At 40.8% G+C, this 14301-nt stretch overlaps 1 protein-coding gene across 2 annotated transcripts in view; it reads right to left on the bottom strand.

Annotated features, from left to right (window-relative positions):
• Positions 1-14301, bottom strand: part of LOC116325879 (chemokine-like protein TAFA-2) — a 90668-nt gene that overhangs the window by 58886 nt on the left and 17481 nt on the right. Inside the window, exon 1 of one of the 2 annotated variants that reach the window (XM_039604140.1) lies at positions 97-157. The exons of the other annotated variant lie outside the window; for it this stretch is intronic. The gene's annotated coding sequence lies outside the window, so the exon portion shown is untranslated. Of the gene's footprint in view, positions 1-96; positions 158-14301 lie in introns of those variants that run through there. 2 annotated transcript variants of the gene reach the window in all.

Below are 14301 nucleotides of genomic sequence, written 5' to 3'. Positions count from 1 at the left end.
TTCTGGTTTGTTTTGTTAGTTTCACCCAGTTTAGGTTTTTCAGTTCTCGTTCACCTGCCTTTGTTGTTTGTACCCACGCGTGTAATAAAGACTCACCTGCACCAGAGCTGCCGCCTTTTGGGTCCTCTTTATAAACTCCACACGCCCGCCACACTGGGCGTGACAATGGGGGGGAACCTGCAGTCCTGCAATGCTAAGCATTTCACCTCAAGGACCTTCTGTTCCCAAAATACATAAAACTCTATATAGTTCAGTTGAATATTCCCCATCTAGGGAATTATCACACTCCAAGGAAAAAAAAATACCCAAAAGAACCGTCCGCTTTCACCTGAACAGTGTCTGGATGAACACTGACCAGATAAGAAAATGAAGTTCTCAAACTCAGGGAAAGCCCATGCTGTGAGCATCAATTCAATGGCTAAGACATGAAACCACATAAATGGGAATTAGACTCTTTGAATGTGGATGGCAAAGAGAGACAGGAGAAGAAATTTTCACCAGACTGGAAACTCTTTCAAAAGTATGAAACAATTTTCAGTCTGTTTAAAGTAATAAAAATACTTAATGATCATTGTGCCATCTTAAATTCCTTCAACCTTCTGCTTCAATGTACAGACACTTTTTAAAAGTAAAGAATATAAGTTTCTTCTTTTGCTTTGCTGTGTTTAAAGTAGCTTTAAAGTTTTTTTTCTGTGTTAAAATACTTCATAGAATATTATCTCAATACCATGATGTCATCCTTGTGAATCACCAAATCCCAGGGATTATTACTTAAATCATAGTTCCGTTTATTTTTTCAGTTGCTTTTAAAGTCACCTCAAAAGCCACCATTTCCCTGAGTATTCTCCGACACCTCGATGGGTGTGTCTAGGGAGGGAAGTCAACACCGACAATGCCCTCTGGTGACAAGCACGCTCGTCTCCTGGTCAGGATTTCCCTTAAAAATGTTGCCTATAAAAAGCAGCTGCTGGAACGCAACTTTATGGATTCTTTGTTGTCACCAATAAAAAGGTCTTTCATTGTATTTCTGCATTGCCAGGCAACTTCAGAAAGCTCTTCACTGCCACACACACTGCTGCTGCTGCAGCCCTCTCTCTCTCCATCTCTATAATTCGTCTCACTGACTCAGCGGCTATGGACATGCAAGTAAACACCACACTTTCTTTCTTCTTACCAGGAGACTATAGAAATGACAACTGTGTGCTTTATTCCAAACGCTGCTTCCAATAAGAATGACAATCACTCACCTGCATCATACTTTCACTGCCAAGTCTTTCACTAAATTCCTCATTCATTTGTTTTTATAGAGGTAGTTAGTGTGTTACTGTGAAATTTCTTATTTAATTTCTGCCTAAGTTAATGTGTGTGTGCTTTATAGAAATTTTTGCCATATTTCCAAAATGAAGCTAATTTCCCTACAGCGTGTGGATGATAGAATTTATTCTTACAGGGGTGTTAATTTCATTTTCTTCATGGGAAAGAGCAGGAAATTAATGAAAACTCCTTGTTTTTCTCCCCAGAAAACTGATAATATCAGTCCTATTTCACCTCCCAGCCTGGTGCATATAACTTATGCATGCTGTTTTTATACAGGTCGCCGTGATTTGATGTGTTATCTGTGTGCACACTCACTGTGTGTCTGTACACATGTGTGCATTTGCAGCCAACAGCTGTAGATGGCAACAAATATAAGCCATCCTAATAATGCAACGGTGAAGCAGCCAGTGAGGTCAACATGAGAGACTGCAACGGAAAGCGAAATGCCTGGATACACCAAACACTCACACACACACACACACATACACACACACTGTCTGAATCTATCCCCACCTCGAGGCACATAAACATGGACCCTCCCAATCTGTACATCACTCCCCATCCACACTCTCCCATATTTTCTCACAAACCATTACTTTTTTCACCTCTCTGATTTCTTCTTCTATCCATCCTCGCTCTTTCTCCTCTCCCCCGTCTGTCCTTCCTCTTTTACATCCATCTTATGCTGATATCGTTGGAGGTCAGACGACACCCTGAGAAAGAGGGCTGAAGAATGGATCCATGATCCTTGGCCTTAATTACAGTGTCAAATGAGCTGTTAGCTATCTACCTGCAGGTTTGTATATGTGAGTGTGTGTGTGTCTGTGTGAGTGTGTGTGTGTGTCTCTGTGTGTGTGTGTGTGTGTGTGTGTGTGTGTGTGTGTGTGTGTGTGTGTTCTTTCTCTAATGTGCTAGTCAGCTCCCCACAGATGCAGTTGCCATATCAGCATCCACAACAACAGATGGACTCCAGTTACACACACACATGCAAATCCACACACATGCATACAAACCCACCATATCACATAATATTTATCACAGTCTGCAATAACACAAAAACACAAATAAACAAAAAACGACAACAAAAAAACATGTAGCATGTAACGCAAACTCTTCTGTGTTTGTATTTGAGAAAGAGGAGCGTGGTGCGTTTCTGTACAGGCTCATATGGGAACAGGCAGGTTAGTAACTAAACATTTAACCACAGTCCATCCTGTCATTGCAAATTCCACCCAACAGGAACTGCTTTCTGCTGCCAGTAACCGGCAGATGAGGGATTTGGCGCACATGTACCAAAACTCCCATCAGAAGTTATTGCCAACAGATCAGGGTGAGCTATTGACTTCTACACACAACCGTCTATCAGACATGATAATGGAGAACTGGAGCCACTGGGGCAGGCAGATTGGCAGCTGGGCTGGCAATTATCTGAAGCAGACAGAGGGACAAACAGAGTTTCGCTTTTCTGGAGGGTTAAATTGTTACCATTTATATTCACCCTCACTCGGGGAGGGGGAAAAGAAAACAAGAACTTGAACTTGTCTAATTAACTTTACCTTTTTTTCAACCTTAATGTAAGCTACTCAGAGATATTAGTTTGATGGCTACCATTACCTTTGCCTTTTGATACCAGAAACAACCATAGCCCATTTAGATAGAGGGCAAAATCATAACAGCAGTTGGCTTGCGTTGCTTTATTTTGTAAGCTAAAAAGCCTACAGTAACTGTAGTAACTGTGATAACTGTGGCTTACAGCACATTAAAATGAGAAATCGAGCATCTCAAATTATTAAAATATTCATTTTGAGTTTATATAAATTAATATTTGACAGTCTAGTTCACTACATACAGCCACAATCATGGGGAAGACTGCTGACTTGATAGTTAGTGTCATCAAGACCCTCCATAAGGAGTGTAAGCCAAGAGGGTCACTGCTGAAAAGGCTTGGCGTTCACAGAGTGCAGTATCACAGCATATTAATAGAACGTGGTATGGAGGGAAAAGTGATAGGAACAAGTGCACAAGCAAGAGGATGACTGCAGCCTTGAGAGAATTGTCAAGTGTCAGTGTATCTACAACTGTCCTACTCTATACTTTCCTGTTATCAAGCCACTCCTGAACCGGAAGGAACATCGGAAGCCTCTTACCTGGACTAAGGAGAAAAAGGAGAATAAGAACTAGACTGTTGCTCAGTGATCTTAAGTCCTCTTGGCAGATGAAAGTGAATTTTCATTTAAGGTACAGAATCCAAGGTGATTGAACTCCAGTGGGAAGTTCTCACAGTCTGTAATGATTTGGGTTGCCATGTCCTCTGCTGGTGTTGGTAGTTAAACTATGATGCAGCTACCTATCAGGAAATTTTAAAGGATTTCATGTTTCCATCTGCTGATAAGCTTTATGAAGATGCTGATTTCCTTTTCCAACAGGACTTAACGCCTGTCCAGGGGCCCAAAACTAACACCAAACACTTTGGTGACTGCATTATCACTGAGCTTGACGGGCCTTCCAACTTTGTGGACCTAAAAATGAGAAACACCCAACCCAAAACTACAGATGATCTGAAGACTCCTATCAAAGGAACCTAAACTAATTCGTGTTAAAGTACTGTGCAGTAATTAATATAATTTTCACCAGTTTGACATTTCTGAAGGAAATATAAATTTAGGATTATATCAGATATATTGATTTATGGAAAGGCCCCTTTTTAACCACCGGCAAATAGTCTTAATCAGAAATTCAGTGGCTCAAAGCTGGATGAAAGACAGCACAGAGGCAAAAAGCTAGCAGCAAATATTCAGTACAAGATGCATAATGAATATAGAATATGTGAAACTTTCCCTTTTAGAATTAAATTGTTCAAAAAAAAGTCACAGTGATGCACTAGTATTCCTGCATCTAAGTTTGAGAATGATTTGATTCTCTATATCTGGTTAATCAGGGCAGATGTCCCAAGGGTGGTGGAGAATGACAACTAAATCTGTGGGACTTCCAGATACAGATGGACAAATGCTTGGCTAACCTGATGCACTCATATGCCTGCAGGACACTCCGTAGTGATCTAGCGGTTTTTCCATGGAGAAGGTCATGGAGAAATTCTCAGGAAAACTCACCCAAGCCAAGATGCTTAATCAAATTCAGAGAACAACTCGGACATCTCTGTCCAGAAGAGCGCAGTCCTGGGAACAGCTAAACATGGAGGACCTCAAACTCCCACATCAGATATTTACATATATATATATATATATATATATATATATACATATGTATATTACTTGAATGTCTGTTGTAATAAGTTTGAATTTGTGTGTGTGTGTGTGCCTCAGAAGGAAAGATGTGTGTGTATATAAAGAGTGAGTGTGTGTGTATGTCTAGTTGATATTCCAGGGTGGCTTGTTGTGAGTGTGGTTTCCCACAATTCTTATCAGAGCTGTGATCACAGAAAACTGGTCTCCTCAAATGGAGCACATCCCTCCCTGACACTATCAGCGATGTAGCCACACACACGCACAGCACACACACACACACACACACACACACACACACACACACACACACACACACACAGAGAAAGCCATCCATTATGTTTCTCTGCTGGCGATTCCCCTTCCTTGAGTCTAATTCAATCTTCAACTTATAACGCAACACCAAAACACGCGCAGCCAAGAACATGAATGCAATTTGGAACAATCTGAGGTGAGTATGTCTGTCTTATGAATAAATAAGAGTTTTTCCTTTACTCAAAACCAGCAGAGGAAATCTGCCTCGGGACGGATAAAACAATTGCTGGCTTAGAAAAATTGAAAACAAAGGAGAGGGAGGAAAAAGCGCCAGGGAGGAAAAAGACATGTAATATTCAGTGGGGAAAGCAAGGAGGTCGACATTTTGAGGATTTGTAGTGGGGTAAGAGGGGTGAAGAAAGCAAATGGCTGCAAGGGTGTGTTTGAGTTAGTCTATTTCAGCCCACAGTTCCATTTCAGAGAAGGAAACACACAGATTCTCTCAAGCAGTGATCTAATTGACAAGCCAGTGATGCAGCAGTGAATTAAAGTACATGAGGTACAAAGCAGTGCAGCACTTCTGCAGCAGTGAGGTAGATCTGCATGCTGATTTGCTGAGGAATGCATCACACAGAGCAGTTCATGCAGAGGTAAAAAAGTGATGAGAAAAAGATAAGATGCGTCCTGCTCAAAATCTGCCTTTGCTTCATTCTGGGGAAACGTGTCCTAGTTAATACCCAGCTGCTCAATGCACAAACATACACAGCCTGCACACTTGCCCAAACACATACACACACATTCCTGTGCTGCTAATGAACAGCCTGCTTTCTCACTTGGGATTTCTCACCCTATATGTTTTTTTTCTTCTTTACCTTTACCACATCCATCTATCCTTCCTTCCCTTCCTCTTGCATTCTGGTGACAGCTTCTCCTCTCCGGGGTTTAGCGGTTTGACGTGTGCCCCTCATGCATGCGCAGGATGGCATGGTGTGACACACGCAAGCACTCAAACACACACGCACACTGGAATTCAAATATCGCACAAAAACACTAACACCCTTTCCCAAAACCAAGCCAACAAAAGTGTAATGAAATAGTAATGGAATAAACTTTGAGTTCACACACACACGCCCACCCCTGTGATCTGAGGCAGCCTTTAGTCAGTGGAAGAAATTAGCGCGTATGACACCTCTTGTGAGAGACTGCGCTGTCACCTATGCACCTATAAATTAGATGAACACTTAAATCCATAATTCTCAAACATCACAGGCAAAAATGCGTCAGTCCCCTGATCCGTAATGTATTCATGTTATTCATCTTCACGCTTGCCATGCACAGCCCTTCTTGTTCAAATACTTGTTTTCACATCCCTTTAATCAAATTTGCACGGATTAATTTTCAGAAAGCATTGAGAGTGTCTTGCCTATAGATAGCGCAGAAATCCCTCAGAAGGCCGAGAGATACACTTGCATCATAGTTTAACATTGTGTCATGTGATATGTGTGGTAATTGAAGCAACTAGTTATTTCTCCTCTTTTGTCGCAGGTCACGGTTTTGTTTCATCAAGCGGTTATAGCTGTGAGCGTCAGTGTCAAACGCCTCGACATTTTGATGCAGACTTCAAACACCTCCTTTTTTTTTTCAGACGTATAAGCTGTTTCACTCGGAGGCGGGAGATGATGGTTTGTTTAAGCCAGGTCAAAAACCATTTAAAAATTTATCTGTTACATGCAGATGTGTGCTACTAAAATAGAGAAAGCGCCAAAAGAGAAGGGGTGAAGAGAGAATGGATAATTATCACTGAAAAAAATAGTGCCAGCGGAGCTGTTTGAAATCCATGCCTGAAATGGGGAGGTATATAAGGGAGTGTGATTGTAGCCTGAAAGCAACCACCCACAGTTTAATAGGATGCTAGCACTAAAAATACAGTATTTGAACATGTCATTTATATACTGTATGTATTTATTTTTCAGATGCAGCGCTCATGAAAAAAATATTAAAAGAAACCAAGTGCAAAGCATCCTTAAAGTTACGGTTTCCCTACACAGCTGAGTTTTTACACTTTTTTTTTTAGGCATTTCTTACTATTAGGCATTCAGCTCCTTTTAAGGCTACAAGATTATGAGACTCACTAAAAAGATGTGCTGGTAAATACTGTAGTTATTTTTGTAAAATATATATTTTGGGTTACATGGTACATATACTGTACTTTGCCTGTAAATAAAATGCAAACAAGTCGTTGCACTGTTTAATATTGAAATGACCGTATTTCAGTCACTGGCAGTGGCTGACTAGACTCTATAAGGTGGGAGCCTTTGTTAGCAATAGGCTTAGAAAAGTGTCCTCAAAAACTCAGTGAATGCATCCCTCCTACTCATCATGTATTCTACGATCAGCAGGAGGGATGGTATGGGCTGCTAAAGAATCAGAACCGTGGATAGATATCCGTATGTCACGTATATGGGTTTTATATCTTCACATACTATGGGAGGAAACTTTGGAAAATATCTAAAGCAAATGATGAAATCAGTTGATGGTGTCATATCACAATGTTATATTTCAAATATAAAAGTTCAAGGTCAAGTCAACGTAACATCACCTGACTGTGTAAAGGTTTAACTCTGCCTCTAACTTCATAAAGTAGCACTGAAAAGAAGAAATATCAAATGTGAATAAAATGCCAAAAGAACATTTAAATTATCTCACACTTAAAAAGAAGCAAATTAAATTATTCAGAACAGAAAAAAACAAGAAGTGCCCTTACAAAAGTGGGATTCAAGTGACTTGTTTTTTTCTGTATATTCCCACTGACTTTTGGCCATTATTTGACTAATGTTGTGACGCTTTCCTCCAGTGAAAGCAACAACTTCTTTTTACTAAGCTTTGCACATCAAGGGATGGAACATTTAAGACCAGCTTTGTGATTTCCCACAAAATTGCAAAAAACAGCAAGGCATTTTCGGATGGGGAGTTTATCAAAGAGTGTTTGGTGTACTCTGCCCATATGCCCTGAGAAAAAAGAAGCATTTAGATTCCCCCAAGGTCTTCAATCATTCAGGATTGAGGACCTTGCAGGAAATCTGAAACTTCAGTTGAAAAAGAAAGCAGTAAGTTCTGACTATTTCTTCTTGGCTTTGTAAGAGAGCTGTGATATCCACGACACAGCTCAGTTACTCATCTTTGTACGTGGGATAAAGAAAAAGTTTGAGATTATGGAGGAGTTGGAAGCATTGTGCTGAATGAAAGGTGATGCAACTGTGAGGGATTTGTTAACCAAAGTACCTACATGCTTTGATAGAGGCTGGGGCTGAAATAGGACAAAACTAGCAGGTGTTGCAACCGATGGCTGTCCAAATCTGACAAATGTCACACTTCTGAAGCAGATGCAAGACAATGTCACAGAAATAATCCCTGAACTGAAATTGGTATTTCCGCATTGTATTATAAAACAGGAGGTGCTGTGCTGAAAATGAACCGTGTTCTTTATTTTTTAACTAAAATGGTTAACTTCGTTAGGGCAGAAGAATTGAATTACACACAGTTTGTTGCACTTTTGGAGGAGCGTGAGGCTAAACATGATGACATGAGCTACCACGCAGCTGTCAGGTGGCTCAGCCTTGGCTAAGTGCTGAAAAAGTATGGGACCTGAGAGCAGAACATTGAAAGTTTTGTGAGAAGAAAAGCAAGGGTGTTCAGATACAGAATGGAAAATAGATCTCACATTTACTGTTGATGTGACTGCACTAATGAATGAACTGCAAACTGAACTACAAGCCAAGAGCCTATTTGCGCATGAAATGTACAGCTTGCTGGAGACTTTCACAAGAAAGTTGCTGTTTCTTTTGAGCCCACTCGAGTGCATTATTTAGATGTCAAACGATTAAGAGCCCATACCATCAGCTGATCGTGTCACCTGACACTCAATCACCAAGCCCTGCCTGGTGAGTTTTCAAGGCTATTTGAAGACTTCAAAACAGCTGAGAGTGAAATACACACGATTTAATCTTCCTTCACTTGCAGTGTGGATAATGCATCCAGTGATGTCAGATGACTCACTACATGCAGAGCAATTCAAACCATCATCATTGCTTGATTTAAACTTTCCACACATACAGAGACATGCTCAGAAGATGTTGGTTCTCTTTGGATCTACCTTCATATCTGAACAAACATTCTCAGTGACATAACTTGAACAAATCCAGATCATGACTGATCAGTCCTGACTCAGTGAGAACCACCATTGCATTTCTACCTCTGGAACTAAACCTGACCGCAATGGACAAAAAACCTGCAGATGACATTAGTACGTTTTTCTATGCCTATTTCACATTTTCACTGCCTACTTGTAACAGCTTCCTGTACCAATATCAGTTTATAAAGAGATATTTATATTGAATTGAGTTCAACTTATTGGTGCAAACCTCAACGGTAGACTTAGCTTTTTATGTAGCCCCTTGGGAAACTTAATTGCCTATCCGTGATTAATAAGAGGGTCTGATACAATAAACTTCAATTCAAGTTCAATTACAATATATATCTCCAAATCCAAAAACACTTATCTCATGGGACTTTATACAGCAAGGTAAAGACCCTACAGTATTACAGAGAAAACACCATTAATCAGACAATCCCTATGAAAAGGAATTAGGCGACAGTGAGAAGGAAAATCTCCCCTTTAACAGGAAGAAACTAGCAGAACTAGGCTCAAGGACAGGCAGTAATCTACTGAGACCAGTTGTTGGGGGATGAGGGGGAAAAGACAGAACAAGAAGAGCTTAGAGAGACAGGACTATGAGAGCAAAAACTGTGTGTGCTGTGTTTGTGTACTTGTGCTAAAGGACACGCATAAAACAACAGACACCTTAAGGAATTCCCTGCGGTACCAATAAATGCTAGTGTTGCATTTGCCTCCTCACTGGTTTTAGTATCTAGCAGCTGTAGTTTGCTCTAGGGTGCTGTCACAGACATACAGGACTACATCAAAAACACCAGCGGACAAACAATTAAGTGATCACTGAGATTTAAGAAGTACAAGCGCAATCTGTTAGTCAGCCAATGGAAAAAAATCCACACAAATGTAGTTCGAGGCAGCTGTACATAAACTTTTCTTTGTGTGTGTGTGTGTGTGTGTGTGTGAGTCACACTCACACTCAAACACACCCATTCACGTCACCTGATTGTGCCTGATTACAGACTGCTGTCTTCTATACGTGACAGCAGTTCACATGTCCAACTTAACACACACATACACACACATACACACACACTACCAGACCAGCAATACAAACCCTGCTGTATACGCATACACACACACACCACTGGTGTCCCAGCATCCCTGATAGCATATTGCCAAAATAAACAGCATCAGCGCTGTCAACACAGAAATCTCTCACTGCCAGCGAGAGACTCAGGCACACACCTGGTCGTCACACCTACACACGCGTACTCTCTATAAACACATCTGGCAATCAGAGATGTGTAGAGACTCACAGCAGGGAGAAGAGGATCAGCGGGGTATTGATATTACAAACACACATACAGTACCCCTCTCTCTTTTCTCTCAGCCTTACTCCATCTCTTTCACACACACACATGCACACACACTCCACCTCTGACAGAGACACAGACTGTTACTGACAGGATGGAGGACAAGTGATTTCCTGGCAGCCATTGTCTCCTTGCCTCTTAATCCAAGCTGCAGGAGGGGGGGTGTTGACATCTGAGACCGGTATATGAGATCCTCTCATATCTGACCTTTAACACAGCCAGACCAGAGCAGGTAAAGGTCTACAGCTCCCCAGTGACTTGCATAGACTTGATACTGCAAGCGAAGAACGAGAGTGAAAAAGAGAGAGCGAGAGAGAGCAAGAGGAAGGAGACAGAGCCGTGGCAAAAATGGAGAGTCCTTGAATAAAAACCAATTAACCACAAAGAAGAGTAGGTTTCTCTCGCTTTTCAGGATTCATTCAGATACCCATCTTTTTCAAAAGAGCTTTGTGTCCATGACACTACCTGAGCAAAAGCTTGAAATGGTATGACACTCTAAGAGTATCAGCATTGGACTATCCTGGACTATTCTGCGTATCACAGTTTTCAATATATTATATTCATAAATACACAATAGGCTCCTCAACAGGATAAAGGTGCTGCCCTAATCTAGACACCATTTAACACGCATTCACAATGTGAGGAGCGATCAAAAAGGTCTGAGAACAGACCATTAACAATAAAATTTTAGTTTTTCAGATCACTCAGTGGAATTTCTGTGACGTCCCTGTCTACTTGTGCTTCTGGGAAGCGTGCTGGAATTCCTCCCATTCGTCAAAACTAGAGTCTGATAGATTTCAGCAGTAGGGCCGATATACCAGCCAATATTAGCTATCGGCTGATATATTGTTAAAAGTTTAAAAGGTAAAGCAGGGACGGGAGAAATAACCTTCAACCACATTATGAGTTTTGACCTGGTGTGGTTTGTCCATTAGAGGGCGATGAGCAAATTCACTGCTGGCAACACTGTTTTGAACACCACAAACACTTATAACCACCTGATCTAAGGGGAGGCAGGCAGAGTAAACTGTGACTTGTTGTAACACAAGAATTTTTTTTTTAAACTGCATTGTAATATTATCTTAGTAAGAACTCATAAATATCACAAATCTGTTGACATTTTTCCACATCTGGAAGAAAAAAGCATTGCCCAATGTATTTGATTTTTACATTCCCAAATATCTGCATCAGTATCAGTATTCAAAATCCTGTATGCATTAGGCTGGGTGTTGAGAATAAGTGGTGCTGTTAGCTGGAGTTAGTGAAACTTATTTTGGAGTTGGGCTCACTCTGGACTTGCGCACTTAGCAAACTCTCATATGATGCGAGACTGTAATTAAGGTGTTTATCAGAGGGAGAGTGTAATTCTTCCTTTAGATAAACACTCGAGCCTAAGATTAGCAGGCATAAAGCTAGCTTATAGTACTGTTAATGTTTAGCCAGCTCTTGTCATCTGTCCTGAGATGTAGGGTTGCATGTCTAATCTGCTGAAATAAGTAACTGCGACAATACTGGGAGTGAATATTCATGTTTAGGCCTATCTTCGTGTGTTAGAGCCCTGACTTCAGTTCAGGAAATGAGGCTTGAGGTAAGGAGAAAGAGGATGAGCTTGAAATCAGGGAGGAGAGAGAGCAGTGGTGGAGAAGGTAAATGAAGAGGAGGAGTCGTGCAGATGTTAAATGGTCATACACAGTTTGAAAGATCTATTTGAGACATTTTTCAAATAAAACTTCAAATAAAAGGCATACTGTGTGCTAAATACATAAAACAAAGTTAAGTGGAATGGCAATGTCCAACTCAGCCACTGTATTCATGATGGTGGGAAGCTGTGGTGGCTTACACAAACTGCCACCCACTCCAATGTATTTTTAATGGATTAATTCTACATTTATGAGAACACATCAGTTTGTTGGGAGATGCAATTACACACTAATAAATGTGTAATTATTAGTACAACATTCTTTTTTTCTATTACAGTTTAATAACATACTTACTGTAGGTTTAGCACGTACTACATCCTAGCTTCACAGAGTATATTTACTTTAGTGGCACTACACTTAAGTTCAAAGTATCCCGCCACATTACTATACAAGCTAATCAGAAAAAAATAGTCCACCGCATTAATGCTATTTTACATCAAGAATCTATTGCTGAATAGTGTAATTAACAAATGATCTCATTATTTTAATGTGTAATTAAAATGGAGGAAGTAGTAGAGCCCTTCTTGTAACAAGCCACATGTGCAGACTTAGATTATGGATGTTGAGGAGCATCCACGTGATACGTAAATTAAATAATCACATGGAAAAAAAATAATCCTCTGTTTGTGCAGCTTGTCTATCAGTCATATACGCACAGTCTCCTGTCAGGTCATTGGAAGCAGCTGAAATGATTTTCTCTTGCAGTCTTTTTGTCTCTCTGAGCTCGTCATCATCTGTGAAAGCAATGATTCTGGGCTGCTTGACAGATGATTCAGACTACAGTGTTTGTCTTCAGTAAAGTCAGTATAATGGGACCCCCTGTAGCTTACCCTGTAAAGCGTGCGCTTCAAGCACCAAAGCTGGGTTCCAATTGGAGCAACCCAGGAATGACTCCACCCCACGCTCAAGCCCAAGCTTGGGCATCTATTTTTGTCTTTTTCTAACTCTCTCACTCCAATAAAGTGACAGTAGAATACATCACCTTCTCCATCTTCTTTAGCTTGAACTGCATATCTATACAGATGTACAAAAGTCCATTTCCAGTGTCCAAATGACAGCAACATTTTATGTTTGGAAATTCCCTTTTCCAAAAGTTGTGAACTCTTCTTCTGATTAAAAAAGCATTAAATTTGGGCAGCTGAGTGGAGCACCAGCTTGGATATTTTCAATTGTGGTCTCAAAATGTCCAAAAAAAGAGCTCTCTTTTGAAATGTGTTATTCTTGTTCTAAGAAATGAAGGTTATTTCATGTGGAAAATTGAAGATTTCATACAAAGGTGAGTACAACTTTCTTCACAGAACTGCACTAATATGTTCTAATGAGGATAGAAAGAGATTACGAAGGCTCATACTTGGCAATCAAATACATCGGAGATTCTAGTTTAAAAGACGGATGAATCTTAAGTCCACAACCAGCAGCTTCGTCACATGAAACCTGTAAACTGGGAGATCTCCATGATCTAGGTGAGTTTGCAAAAAAAAGCATCAAGTATGGGCATAAAAGTTTAAGGATGAGCAAATGAACACTTAGGACATGGGGAGATCGGGGATTGAATGTCAGTAACAATATGACTGTAATAACACTCGTTTTAGTCTTGTCTTTAGAAGGTAGGTTTGATGTGGCATTACAGATGGATGCCAAAGTTTTCCCCTGGACAGAAGAAGGCAGAAAAGGCCAAGCTCTGGCCTGCCACCCATACCCATGACACCTGCCACAGAGGTCAATCAGCTAGGGGTGCCACGTCTGTCAGAGCCAGGGTGAGCTGGTTAGCTGGTCACCAAGCACTTTAATCTGCAACAGATTCCCACCACCTGGCTCCACTGGCATGACACCAAGGCCAGCAGCCCCAGCAATCTGCCAACCCACTGTCACATTGTGAAGGGTTCAACATGAACTTAACTGGGGACAGATACATGGATGGATGGATGAATGGATGGATAGATGAAGCATGCACATGTACATAGGGCTATTCTATCTATTTTTGAACCTCCATCTCTTAAAACCTTTTGAACACATCTACTGTGTTCCCTATGATCAGCCCAGCTGTGTGCTGGGAACGGTTAGTGCCATGGGTGACCCACAAGCTATACTGCTGCATGTGAATACATGAATATTTGCCTCAAGGGAGGATTTGCTCTTGGCTCTTTGATTATCAGTTCACAGTCAGGCTTTTCAAAATGACACAACTGTTAGATTCCCCTTCAGTAATATAACATGTAGCTTGTAGTCAAATCCCCCCA

Source organism: Oreochromis aureus, linkage group 20 (genome assembly GCF_013358895.1).
Source record: "Oreochromis aureus strain Israel breed Guangdong linkage group 20, ZZ_aureus, whole genome shotgun sequence".
NCBI classification, from domain to species: Eukaryota; Metazoa; Chordata; class Actinopteri; order Cichliformes; family Cichlidae; genus Oreochromis; species Oreochromis aureus.
The sequence above is the reverse complement of the archived record's forward strand: the minus strand, read 5'-3'. Positions and strand labels throughout refer to the sequence as shown.